This window comes from Carettochelys insculpta, chromosome 6 (assembly GCF_033958435.1).
Source record: "Carettochelys insculpta isolate YL-2023 chromosome 6, ASM3395843v1, whole genome shotgun sequence".
In the NCBI taxonomy this organism is placed as follows: Eukaryota; Metazoa; Chordata; order Testudines; family Carettochelyidae; genus Carettochelys; species Carettochelys insculpta.
This window is the reverse complement of record NC_134142.1, coordinates 108,608,313-108,619,201: the sequence shown is the minus strand read 5'-3', so window position 1 is coordinate 108,619,201 and position 10,889 is coordinate 108,608,313. Positions and strand designations below refer to the sequence as shown.

Below are 10,889 nucleotides of genomic sequence, written 5' to 3'. Positions count from 1 at the left end.
TTGACGACTGACTTTTTCACGTGGAAACCGATCTGCTGCGACTGGAAGTGAAAAGAGACCATTTCTTCAAGGGGGGAAGGGGGAAAAACCTCAAACTCTGTTGTGAAGAAGTCGTTGTCCTTGGCCTGTGTAGTAGCGGCAGCAGCAAAGGCTTTTTGATCTTCAGATTTGTAAACTTGTAGACATAATAATGCCATTTCTCTAGTGTTAGCAGGTGTCCTGTCTGGAAGTTGCTGCCTCGGCCTCCAGCAGAGCTGGGAATTAGAAAATTGTCTGCCTTTCCTGAACCGTGAAGTGCTTCTCTAAGATAAAGGCCAGGTCAGATGTTAAAGGGACATTCTTGTCTTCTGAAGCCGAAATAATCTACAGCCATGCAGAGAAATGAAGGCATCCTCCTCCCAAAATGGTCAATCTCTTTATCTGCCATTATATTTCCTTGAGTCAGAGAAAACTCTTTCCATTCTCAGCCATTTCATATTTCCCTTCAACCAATAATTATGCTCTGGCTCAGTATTTATTTTTCATTGAGAAATAACTAGAATTTTTTTCTCTAGTGGGTTTTCTCCATCCCTGGCAAGCTATTTCACCAAATATGGATTGCGCTTTTAATTTTAATTTTTGGTGTCTTCCTTTCCCCCTCGCCAACTTATATCAAATCCATGAAAACATTTGTGTGTTTGAGGTGATGGTTAAAGGGATTTTCATAGTATATTTTCAGAGCTGCCACAGAAACTTCAAAAAAACAAAACAACAAATAAGAGCCCCTGCTCTGTTGTTTGCACTTAATTTAAGGTGCTGCAAATATTGCTTGACAAGATATTCTTGCAATAGTCCTGGGACTGTTAACACTGACTGCAATGAATGCTGCCCAGAATTCCCCTTGAAAATACACTGGTTTTAGCTGCTGAGAAACTTACCAAAGTTCACACATTTGGGATGAAATTTGATAGTAGGACTGCCTGCCTTAGACTGATTTTTCTTTACTTCAGCAACACAGTTTTGCTGTTTCCGAGAATGAGGCGAGTGAAAAATATGTTGTTCAGCTCATGTTTTTAAAAATTCTGGTGACCTTTTCTTCAAAAAGCTCTGGTGTCCCCATGCTTTGGAGCAGGGACTTGAAATTTGGTGGTGGAGGAGAGGCCTTTGTGTCAAGATTGTACATTTTGCTGTCCACATACAAATGAGAGACTATATCAAGCACTTAAAAACTTGGAAATACCAGAATTAAACTTATCCATGTAAACTTGAATTCTCCCCTTATGCATATTCAAGTGCTTGACTTTGCAACCTTAATATTCTTTTAAGGGGGTTTGAATATCATACGAATAGGGTTGGCAGAAAATCAATTTTTTTCTTATAATCAAATTTCTTATAATTTCAGTGGACAATATCCATTTATTTTTAAGCATTTTCTAGCTTCTAAAATGCACAGAATTATCTATTATGAGCTTTTTTTAATTTTGGTTTTATCTAAGCATTCAAATGTATGGGAGCTTCTGCAGGATGACAATAATTTAATGACCAGACATTAAGCTTCACCAAGCTGTACATTATAAACTTTAAAACACAAATTGTCAACATCATATTCCAAAATACACAAGTAAATATAATCAAATCAAACTCTAAGTTCTCAAATAGCATTCTTCTCTTTGCCTATCCGTAAATGTTGATTCTTATTAATAGACATGTTTTTTGTTTGTGCGTGTATAGTGAAATCGTTACAGAGTGATAAATATCTAGTCCTTCCAAGCTGACATATAAACAATCTTGTTGCCTGGTCTCTTGGGTTTGCAGAAGAGTGGAGTTGTGTGATGTGTTTCTGACCCAGGTCTTCTACTCAAAAAACACTGCAGAATTTCAAACACACCAGGATCATATCTGCAAAAATGAATAACTCATTAACTAGAGCACTGGCCTTCTAAAACAGAGATTGTGAATTCAGACTTTGTTAGAGCCTCTAATGTATTTCATGACAACAGTTTTCCAGTACTTAGGGGCAGGTTAGATGTAGATGGTGATATGTCCCACTGTGAGTGAAGAGGACTGGATTTGATAACATTCTATACTAAAGAGCAACAATAGAGCTTCAGAAAAATACTTTGCACTTACATACTGCAAAACCTTCCATCTGAGGATCTCAAAATACTTTACAGATATTACGGAATTAATTCTCACAATGCCCGGAAGCAGTTAAGCATTATTACCCCCATATTATAGAGTAAGAAACAGGCACAATGCATCAGATTCTGATGTTACTCTCATCAAAATAAAACTGGGGTATATCTATCTATTTGGACAAAGTTCCTCTAAATGGAATTGAGATGTGATGTATCATTCAAAAAGTCAGAGCTGTGATTAGAATTAAATCTGAGTTAAATTCTTCCCCCCAACTTGTTTCTTACTGTGAAAAATGCAGATTGTGGCAACACAAACAGTTTTTGCTGAATTGTTCCTTCTGAAAATAAACTTTTTGAGAAGAATAAAAATATGCTAGTGGCACTTCTTTAAATTAAAGCTTTCAATTTTTATTCAAAATATTTTGTTTAAAAATGTCCTTCCATTCTAGTAGTTTGGTTTAATGTTAAGCTGTTTGAAATCTAAATATTTGGGTTGAACAATTTTTAAAATTTTTTCCTGATTTGCCGAAAATTTTAAGTTTCAATTTCAGATTGACTCAAAAATCACTTGTGTAGCCATAATTAGAATCAGGGGAGTAAATTCCAATGTTGATTTACACTAGCATAAATGATTGACTTCAGATTTAGTCTAGTTTTTCATATCTAGAGATAAGGAGCTGGCCCCCAGTCTCTCAACTCCAAGTTGACTTGATTTTTTTTTTTTGGGGGTTCCATTTCACTACTGTAATGATTTATCTGAGAAATCAGAATTAGGCACAGGAGGCCAGCTAGACTCCTTTAAGTGTGCTTACACCCATATTCTAATGTGAGTACAACAGCCTTGAATGTAACTTGAATTCTGCTGAGCCAAAAAGTGGTGGTTGCCTGCTTGGACTTACATATTTGTTCTACCATCACTTCAGTTGCCTTCCTTTCCTCTGGATCCTTGAACTGTGGAGGCTACCACTTGGAAGAGCTGTTAAATCACAAAGAAATCTGCTAAAAGATCAGAGCCAGGGAAAGTAGCTCACACTCCAGAAGCAGACTTGAGGAGTAATGGAGAGATAGCCATGTTAGTCTATATATTATCAAAACAAAAAAGCAGTCCAGTAGCACTTCAAAGACTAACAAAATATTTATTAGGTGGTGAGCTTTTGTGGGACAGACCCACTTCTGCAGACCCTAGCCATAGAATCACATCCCAGAAGGGCTCTTTGAATGGTGTAGAGTTGTAACAGTAGAAGCAGAGCTGCCAAGCAGCACCTCAAGCCCAAATGCCATAGAATCGCCTCTTTTGAACTCTGTGCTAATGCTTTACAATCTCACCCTCAGTTTATCATCTCTCCCATCTTAGCTTTGCTTTAACTCCCAGTAAATGGGACCATTAGAAAGTCAGACTTGCTCTTATTACAGTCTTTCACAACGAAGAACTCTTTCAAAGCCAAGAAGTCTTCATAACAAAAGTCTTCTCCACTCTCACATGCGTGTGCATGCACATGCACATAGGCACAACTGAACTAAGAGCAATTATTCATTACAGAGCCAACATGTAGACATATGGGGTCAGAGTCTCAGCTGATGTAAGTAGCTCTGGCTTTTCAGAAGCAGATAAATCTTATTTAGGAGACAAGGCATCAAGTAACATTTGTAACATGATTTTCATTAAAAAAAAATGAATTACGTAATAGTTTTCCCAGTGAATTCATCAAAGCAGGCCTTCCATCAGCATCAGGCATGCATTGGTCTATCCATTAGTTTTCTTGGACAAATGTAGTGAAAACACAACTTTTGGTAATATTCTACTCTATTAGCTGCAATGTCGTGCAGGAATATTTCCCAGGGGTCAGGACACCAGTATTGTAGAACTGCTGTAATGTTAAGTAACCTTTTGCAGTGTACTTTAGATGTGCACTTACTCTGATAGGGCATCATTCTCTAGCGCCAGGAACAGCATGTTGGTTCACATACCTCATTGCTTGGAGTACACCGGGGTCATCAAACTTTCTGAGGTGGAGTGCCAAAATTAGACCCTTTAACCTCTATGTATGGTCCAAGTGAAAACGATACTTTTAAAAAATCACCAACAGTCCTATTTACAACAGCTTCATTAATAAATTAAGATGCAGAACTTCACTGTTTAGGTGTGGATGGTAGTTTGGTTTCAATTGACAAGTGGCATGGCTTTGAGCAAGCACCTGGCTGCATGGGAGAGGAGGGATAGGGCTGAGCTCTGACCTCATGGGCCGATGAAAATTGACTTGTGTGCCACTCTTGACACCTGTGCTGGGGGGTTGCTGACCCTCCTGAACTACAAAAATGACCTCAGTAGACAGGAAGGAAGGTGTCATGTTTTTAAAAACTCAGTTGTGGTTTAGGTGCTTTAGTTTCAAATCCTGCATTTGCCAGAGCCTCGCTGTGTGATGAGGGGTTAAGTTATTGTACTCAACTTTTTGTGCCTTAGAAAACTGACACTACTTTCTCCCCACCCTTTGCTTGCCTTTTCCATTTCAACTGTAGGATCTGCTAAGCAGAGATTGTCTCTTGCTACATATAACTAATCAGGTCAACCCAAGGGAACTGAGCCAGTGACAAAGTAGCATGACATCTGCTCCACAGCATTAGGTGTGAGGACGTTGGCGTTTAGCTCATGCAGTAGAAAGCTACATGTGACTTTGGCCCCTAAAGCGGTGGATTCAAATCTACCTGCTAACAAACAGGGTCCCTCAGCTTCTCTCTCTCTCTCTCGCACGCGCACGCGCACGCGCGCGTGTCTGCAGTCCAGCTAAAATGGTCAGACTAGGAAAATGACTCATGTTTAGCAACAGGTGTCACATACAGGTCCTATTGCACCCTCTCTTCCAGCTGTCAGGGTTGAAAATCCTGGCTGCTAATGTTTAACATGTGCTGTGAGTAGTTTGGTCCTGTCCCAAAAGAAGGTTAGATCAGTTGTAGAATGTGGGATCCCGCAGGGCTATGTAGTGGATGTTGATAACAAGGGCTTGGAGTTTGTGAATAATAGTAATTCAGTTTTATGTTAGATTTTGGTATCTTGAAATTTTCTGTTAATTCTGACTAGGAATGAAGACCAAAATTTTGAAATTCTCAGCATATGACAGCTCTGAAGTCCCTGACTTTAGGACAATCCTCATGGAATTTCTGGTGATGTGTACCCTAGAACATTGGGCTTCTGACCTCCCCCAGAAGCTCCTCAGCTGGACTGCCAAGTAAGAAACTTGGCAGGTTTCTTAAGAAATTCATTAAAATCTGACTATCTCTGTTGGACATTTGGATTTTGAAAAATCAATAAATTCCCAGCAAAAAACCTCCATCAAAATTTTTCTGACCAATTCTACTTTGGATTTGCCTGTTAGCGGTCAAACCATTTTCAACCATATGTGAGAGACCTTGAGTTGAAATCTGGGTCAATTTCCTTGTGCAGCAAAAATTGTCATGTAGATGGGGCCCCAAAAGTTGTTCAAACTTTTTTCAAGTATATTACATTTATACCATGCTTGCACAGTATGTGAGACTGTTTGCACACCAGTAATAGTCTTAAAGTTGTCCGTGATGGCTGGCCAAACTGTTAGCATCATTTCTGACCATTGGAAATCTAGTCAAGTTAGGAAAACAGAACCTGGGACTGCTCGTTTGAGAGAGGATTTTCAGAATCAGGACGCATGTTTATAATCCTGGTGGGACAGGGACAACCAACAGCACGAGTTTTGCTAATCAGTTACTTTAAGTGGGGTGGGGAAAATCCCTGTATTGAAATTACATGAGTCATAGCCATATTTGAATACAAGCTCATTTACCAAGTAGAACATGGCCTACACAGTCCTGTGCCATATTAAACCAGCTAGTTTCTGTGCATGGTGTTCTGGAAAAGCCAGTTTCTGTCTTGCAGAAACCCTATAAAGCATCTAGCTCATGTTAATACATATAAGGATCTCTATCATGGTCCAAAAAGCTATGCCTACACTGTCACTCAAGCCATACATTGGCAGGTGGCTGTATATGTTTGTTTATATAATACAGTGAATGGCTCTACTGTATCATGTCTCACCCATAGAGAGAATGGAGCTACCCACACACACACCAAATATGTGAGCAATATTCCATAGTTTCTGTAATGTTCCAAGTTTGCTCAGCTTTTTCCTGCTTACTTCTGAGTCCACCCCTTTTCCTCTGTTTTTCCCCATGGCCCCCACATGTTGATGGCTGTTTGTATTATGGTAGCCAAACAAAATCCGGGCCCTGTTGCACTACATCCTGCCTTTATATGTATTTGAGAGAGAGCTCCCTCTACCAAAGAGCTTATTTTTGAAGTACAAAAAAAAGCGGGAGGAGGAATAGAGGCACAGAGAGATGAAATGACCCACCTATGTGCCAGACTTGGAGCGGGGGGGGAGGCGGCAGGAGCTGAGCCCTGGGCAGGGGACCAGGAGTGGGGCTGGCAGCCAGGTGCTGCTGTAGCACACCTACTTCCTGCATTTATGCTCTTATCAGGCTCCTGTTCCAACCTACTTCTGCATTCCCGCCTGCCCATTTCAGCTTCCATCCCCTATGCATTTGGATCATGGAGTGTCTTCCTCCAGTGCTGCCTGGGCCCAACTGAAAGCGCAGGAGAGAGACTCTCCCTGATCTGTTGTGATGCCCAGCAGCTCATAGCAGCCCAGAGCTGCAATAGCTGCAACTTGCGCTTCCAGGGTTGGCGGAAGCTTTCATGTAAATGGAATCTGTAGGGAATTTCATTATTAAAACATCTCAGAAGTCTATTGAACATACGAAAAATATGATCTTTCACAGGCTTATCACATGACCAAATTTGAGTGGATTTTTCACCAGGAAAACACATGTTCCTGACAGAGGCAATTCACCTGCCAAATTTCAAGTCCCTTCATCAAAGTATGAGGCTGTCAGAACTTTTCAAAGAACAGTTAAACAGAAGTCTTTTAAGATGGGCAAACTTGTTTTCCAAGCTTCTTTTCTGGAAATGGCAAGTCTGTTTTGGTTGAACTTTCTCAAATATTGAGATTAAAGCAAGACACAGTATGGCAAACTTAATCTCTAACAGTAGTCTGAAGTCAAAAGCAACAGAAAAGAGGGGCTCATTATGGGAAGTGTCAGGCAACCTTAAAAACAGGATGCTTTCTTCCCTGCCCCCACAAAACGCTATTGCTTTGTATTAACTCCTTTTCTTTTAGGGCCCCAGCCAGTGCTCCCTGAAGTAACTGTAAGTGACAGACTCTGTCCCAAAGGGCGCTTACAATTGAAATAGACAATAGCAAGGGAAATAGGTGAAGTGGTGCGCAGGAGGTCACACAGCTGGTCAGTGGCATACGGTGGAATAGACCAGAGTGCTCCTCTTTTTTGTACAGGCTCCTCTTCCTTGGCAGTCTTTCCAATTATCTCAATAGGTGGTAGATCAGATCTTTATTTATTACTGAGTCTGTGAGCAAAGGAGCCAAATTATATATTGTAAACTTTCATATCCAGGAGCCAGATAGTCAACTAGTCTCGAGAACAGTGCGCTATGCCTACCAATGCACTACACTAAAGAAAAACAAAATCAGATATTAAGAAATAAACAGTATATGCAGAATACTTTATTTACCAACAGTAGTACTGTACACTATAAACATACTGTATTTGCTGTATTTATTTGTATTTACTTTCACTATACTGTACTTAAGTAATTTTTAGTTATATTTTCCATATGGTTAAAATGCCAGTTATCTGAGAGTTTGGAGTGATAGAATGCTGGATATGAAAGAGTTTACTTTAGCCTCAGACAATGGAAGAGTAGCAGGTAACACAGGTATTACCCTATCCTTAGGAATTGTCATTTTGTATGTCTATTTAAATTTTGGAAAAGAAGGACTGTCTCATTTTTGTAAGAATGGGGCCAGTGAAGAAACATCTGGTGTTTACCCTGTATTCTGTGGGAGAGCAGCAAAAGCTGGCTACTTTATTCAAGCAAGGCCAGCTGTGGTCATCTAATTACTACTTTACATGTAGGCAACAGAGCAGTTCTTCTCTGTACCTAGTTCTTTTTCTTCACCTGGTCATTAAATTTCCCTTTTGCCTAGTGTTGTGTTGTTGTGGGTTTTTTTTTTTTTTTTTAATACAACCAGTGTACTAAGAAATCTGTCCCTGAGGTGTATGGTACATTGGATGCTTAGGAAAATAACTGTCTTGATTATGGTATGTAGGAAGGTATTCTTTTTAAGATTTTTTTTAAATGCTGTTTATACTGAATGCTCCCTTTTCCACTGCAGAGAGCTGATTATTTGCTTAAAGGTGGAAAATTGTTTTTTTTGTTTTTTTTTTTTTTTAAGTGATATAACTAAAAGAAGGGGAGAACAGTGGAACCACTCCAAAAGTTTTGGTGTAAAAAGGCAGAGCTCTAGAGCCAAGCATATTGTGAGTACATCTAAGGGAAATAGTTTAATTACTAATAGATGTTGCATTCACTGCTAAAGATACTGCAAATCCTTCTACCTAGATGGTTGGCTTCAGGGAGAAAGGAGCGGTGTATGCGGTTGGAGCGCCTGCCACTAACTGCATTTCAGAAAGAACTTCCTCTTAACTAGTATCTCTAAGTTTCCTGCCCGGATATTTCCCTTTCGCCAGGCCCGGCAGGATGCTCACTTAGGGCTACTCACAAAGAAGGACTCGCTGAGGTCTGACAATAATAAACCCCACTCCCAGTTCGCCTTCTAGGAAAAGGGTATCCCCCATCCAGCCCTCTGCGTTGGGAAGCCGAGCCAGGGGTTTGCGCTAGAGCTTCCCTTGCAGCGCTGTCTTTCTCCTAGGTGCGGTGCAGCTCGAATAACCCTCTGATGCGGGGCAGGAGGCGTTGCAGAAACCATTTTAGGACGCGCCCCTTTGTTTGGGTTTTTAAATCTCCCTGTCCTAGCCCGCAAGCTGGAATGGGTTTCACACTCGCTTGCTCGGCATGAACCAGCAGAGCTCCCGCCTCAATTTCGCCCAGGTTTCCTGGTGATAGAAGGCACTTTAAAGCCCCTCTCACCCTCAATGAGCTCCCGTTAAATCTTTCAAGCCCCTCCTTGCATGGTTCCCTCCGCTGCTGGGACATCTGGCTGCTGCACCTAATAAAGTAGTCTAGATTTTAAATGCACTTCATTGGATTGCTGCGGAACTATAGGCACATATGGCTCATAATTAGCTGGATATCTCTTATAGCTAAATGATTTTTTTCTCTCGCTCTCGGCCCATTCGCATCAATAATGGAAGCAAACAAAGTTCCAATTGTTCCCCGTTGCGGGACATTATGTGCCTGAATAAATGGATGTTGGCTGTGTCTACATGGATTTGCCATATGGCTACAAAGGCCCGAAGAATGGGGGCAGTGTGCTTTGTGCTGGGAATAAGAAGCCGGCCGTGCCAAAGCGGGTGGGGCAGGGAATTCCCGAGGCGCCGCGGAGCTGCCCACCTTCCCCGGGCTGCGGCCGGGACACAGCGTAAACACAGGAAAACCAGCTCCCTTTCTCCCCCCGGACTCCACACCCAGGCGCTCCCCGGGGGCTTGGGTGGCTGCGGGCCGGCCTGCCGGGCACGCCCGGGCCGGGTGGCGGAGATCAGACTGGCTGCGCGGAGCCGCAGCCCAAGCCGCGGCCTGGCGCACGCTTGCGCGCCCTGGGGCTCCAGGCTAAGGCGCAGGGGCGTGGGAGCTGGAGGCCGAGCCTGGCTCTGCGCGTAGGAGCCCGGCGCGGGGACAAGGGCAGGCCCAAGGCACCTGCTTCCCGGCACGCCCGTACGCCCCGGCGGCTCCAGCTGCCTCCCGGCCGGTCGCGCGGGCTGCTGACCGGCAGGGGAACGCGCTGGCTGGGAGCAGGGCCGCCCCGCACGGCACACGCGCGAGCCTGGCCCCGCTGGAGTGAGCCCAGCGCTTGTGTGCGGGGAGCCGGGGTCCTTTGCCCGGCGCTCGGGACGCCTCCTGACCTCGCCCGGGCATCCCAGATCCTGCCGCCCAGCGCCCGGGTTCCCTCCCCGGCTCGCCCGCTCCTTGCCCCGGCACCTCTGCGCCCGAGGTGAGCCCAGGGGTCAGCGGTGCGCCCCGCTCCGCTACGGCCGAGCCAGGCCTCTGGGACCCGCAGCGCTGCCGTGGGGAGGGCGAGATTTCCAGGCGCCAGGTTAAACGACAGCGGCGCTTAGAGGGGCGGAGTCCGAAAGGTCACGAAACCGCTTCGAAGTATTTCATAGGGACGTGGTGGCGGGTACATATAATCCACCCGCAGAAATTACCGTAAAACCCGAAGGCAATTCAGCTGCCGAAAGCCCATGGAAGCGTTAAGAGCCTGCGTTAAACCCCCGAGGGGGGGGCGTTTTCAGCCTGGGAAAGGTGAGCTGACACCCCCGGAACCCTGCCTGGCCCTTGGGCCGACAACTTCGTCAGTTCCCTGGGCCTTTTCAGCGTTCAAGCGCTGCCTCTGCAGCCGCGTCCGATCATGTGTGGGCTTGCGCCGATCCTGGCAGCTTTTAAAAATGTCTAGCCCGTTCCTAGGAAAGGGTGCTGTCCACACACCCGTTCACCCACTTGCAAAGTTGCAAGTGCTACATTTCTGCCGGTTTGTTGGAGTAGAGACTAACCCCCCCACCTCTGAAACTTTTATTGTGTGTTACCCAATTACACTGAGCTACAACTTGGGTTTTCTAGTTATGTAAATACAAAAAAAAAAAAAAGCCTGAAAAATATCAGCCTTTCAAAAGTGGTAATGCACATTTAAAAATATTTTTGTAAGTTACAGT

At 43.7% G+C, this 10,889-nt stretch overlaps 1 protein-coding gene and 1 long non-coding RNA gene across 2 annotated transcripts in view; one reads left to right on the top strand and one right to left on the bottom strand.

Moving 5' to 3' along the window:
* Positions 1-1,454: 1,454 nt before the first annotated feature.
* Positions 1,455-10,198, bottom strand: LOC142013980 (uncharacterized). The gene is made up of 3 exons (XR_012645847.1): positions 10,083-10,198; positions 3,017-3,093; positions 1,455-1,878 (listed from the first exon to the last, which is right to left on the bottom strand). It is a non-coding gene; the product is annotated as an uncharacterized LOC142013980 (long non-coding RNA).
* Positions 10,199-10,360: 162 nt separating this feature from the next.
* Positions 10,361-10,889, top strand: part of SLC67A1 (solute carrier family 67 member 1) — a 144,991-nt gene continuing 144,462 nt past the window's right edge. The window contains exon 1 of the mRNA XM_074997804.1: positions 10,361-10,482. The gene's annotated coding sequence lies outside the window, so the exon portion shown is untranslated. The remainder of the gene's footprint in view (positions 10,483-10,889) is intronic.